This window comes from Vipera ursinii, assembly GCF_947247035.1.
Source record: "Vipera ursinii genome assembly, chromosome: 15".
Classification (NCBI taxonomy): domain Eukaryota; kingdom Metazoa; phylum Chordata; class Lepidosauria; order Squamata; family Viperidae; genus Vipera; species Vipera ursinii.
The window spans coordinates 1,049,096-1,052,202 of NC_139528.1; positions in this window are offsets into that span (position 1 = coordinate 1,049,096).

Genomic DNA, 3,107 nt, shown 5'->3' on the forward strand with positions numbered 1-3,107 from the left:
CTCTCCTCGATAAGTTTCCATCCGTTGCTTCTTCTTGTTCTGCTTCGCTGGCTTGATGTGGGCCACCAAAACCAAGCCACGTTTCGTTCCCTCTCTCCCCCTCCCCACCCCTTCCAAACCACAATCCCAACAACAACAACACACTAGCCCCTTTTATAATATCGTGCTTAGCGCACCAAGAGAGAGATCGGAGGAAGCTCTCACAGGCCTGTTCTAGAAGCCTTTTCTTCTTAATTGCAGAAGTTCAGGGCTGGAAAGAGAAATTGGCTCACTTGCTAAAAGCTCTCCCAAGTTTATTCTAGCTTAGCGCTGCGGTTGAGATGTTGGGGTGCGACCAATGACCTCTGGAAGGACTGACAGCAACGAAGGTGCTACGTGGCAAATTTTGGGGTGGGGGAGCCCCGTTTTTAGAGAAGTAGGAAAAAAAGGTGCTTTAGGGGGGAAAAAAATAAAATTTTAAGGGAAGCGTAGATGGGTGGGGAAAAAACAAACCTGAAGGGTTTTGGGGAGGGGGGAAGAGGAGAATTTGCAGCTGTTCCTTCCTCTTCGCAGTCCTACTCAGCCCTCACCCTTTACGGAGAGCGAGATGTGATGCAAAACTTGGCACATTGCACATTTTCAGCAGGGTGATAGCTCCCGCAGAGTCCCTGGCTCGGAATTTGCATCTTAATGGGAACATTTAATTAACCCAATGCAGTCAAAGTGGGCCAAGAAGAGGCCTTAAGGGGGGAAAACCCCAAAAACACAAAGCTTCAATGGGAGATTGAGGTTTTTTTGGATTTGCAGGCACAGGGAAAAAAAAAACCCTCCAGAAATTTCCCCTTTATATATATCTAAAAAAATAGCAAAAAAAAAAAATAGCATCTGGGTATGGTCCCCCGTTCCTCACATTTCCTCCAGGTTTTATCCTGGAAGGAGAATCCTTTCACTCCAGGTCAGCGCAAGCTTCTAGACCTCACTGAGGAGCCCAGATTTAACAAGCCACTACATTGAATTCTGTGGGCAGCCTGCTTGTTATGACAAGTCCCTGCTGCTGTCTTAAACCTGTTGGGATTAAACGCCAACCCACCCGGGTTATTTTGCCAGATATTTAACTTACCTTGCTGGTTTAATGGCTAGACAGCTCCGAATTTCAAAGCTTCGTAAAGTCCGGTGTAAAAAAAATGAGTTGTCAGCTCTTGAGTCCGTCTCCTGTCACTCCCTCTTCTTCTGCAGTTGTCATCCCTGCCTTGGGAACATTCCCTTCCCGACTTTCTGTAATTTTTCTTCTTCTGTTCCCCCCCCCCCACTGCTTGGCACACGCAGCAGCAAAGCAGGACAACACGCACGCACACACACACACACACTCACATTCTCACAAAGCTAAAAGCAGTCACCGTTTTTTTCATCCCCGCCACCGAACGTCTGTTGATCAGCTTGTGAGTTCAAAGATTAAACCCCGCCGTTTCCAAACTAGGATAGGGCGGGTGGGCTTCCCGCGCCGGGAAGCCCACCCCTCGGCCCCCATTTTGTGCAGGAAGTCCTCGGCTTACAACCCCAAATCTCCATCGTGAAGCGAGACAGTTATTAAGTGGGTTTTGCCACTGCAGTCCTTACGTTAGCTCAATGGATCTGGCTTCCCCCACTGGTCAGGGGGTCTGCAAAAGGGGATCACGGGACCCCGGGACACCGCGACCATCATAAATGCGAGTCAGGTGCCAAACATCTGAATTTTGATCACGGGACCCCGGAGCGCCACAATGGTCGTTAAGCGTGAAAAACGGTTGTAAGTCCCTTTTTTCACGGTCCGTTGAGGACTACCTACATAGGGAATTAGGGAGCAATCAAATTACTTATCCATGGCACATATCTTGATGCTTGGGAAGACCCTTTACTTGCGGGTCATGCTTTAAGGTGGAAAACCAACATTCTGTGCTGGATTCCACCTCCTGGCACTCAACAGCTACTCTGCCCCTGTATAGGGAGGCTCCATTTAACCCTTAAAATGCCCTGCAGATTTGACAGCTTGCTGTGCGACCTGAAGCCTCTGGAAATCATTCATGCAAACATTAGACGCCTGCATATAAACCACCCTGATACGAAATAAACATTGTTAGATCTGTTTTGTTAAATCTAATTAACTCCCATTTCTACAACGGTTTTGCAACATCTTCCCACTTTGCTTAATTCGGTATTCTGGATAGATCTGGAGGCTTTAAGGTGTGTGTGGTGGGTGATTCTTTATTTCCCCAATGACCCACACATTTATTAATCTGCATGGCCCTTACGGCCAATTTCTGAAATTTAATTTCTAGCAATGTCACAGTGGCAACCGAATTCTGACTGCCTCAGCAACTTATTCCAAAGCTCACAATAATTAAAAGAGGGCTGGCCAGAAACACAGGTGGCAAAATTGGAACTCCCCTTCGTTGCCTTTAAAATGCTCAGCGGTTACCTTTCCGCCTGAAAACCCCCACCAAAACAGGGCAATAAAAACAATAGCAATAAAATAAAATAAGGCGAGCCAGCAAGAGAAATAAAAACCCAACCATCTTAGCAATACGCACCGTGGTTTAATTAAATTAAAAAGTAGCCTGAACGGTTTCCATCGTACGCTTTCTAAAGGCCGATTTCTCTAAACTTAGCTTAATAAAAAATAAAACTTTTAAAACTGGTATTTACACAGCCTCCCTTCCCTCCTGCGCTTTAAATATTTCAAAGTATTATTTTTTAAAAAACCCAGGAAAAAGAGAGAGAGAATAGAAAAAGGAGTTATGTCCACGTGTATCCGATGCAAAGTTGGTGGATTTTTCTGTGCGAACGGCATCATCGGAGCAGCTCTGGACGGGAAAACTTAAGAGCATCTTAAATTTATTCCTGCAAGCCGAACCATTTGCAAGGTAGGACGTTCAAGAGGGAAGGTTTTAAACATCAGGAGGCCAACGTGGATTGTGTTGCAGTTTGTCCAAGATTTTTGTGCTATTTACTCCCACGTTGTGCAGATTTCGGCAGAAGAGTCAGGCTTAAGCCACCAACCCAATGCCAGTTTGAATGCTAGGCTGGAAAATTGGCAAGGAAAATTCCGGCTTCCCCATGACAGAATCATTCCCCCCACCCACCCACCCGTG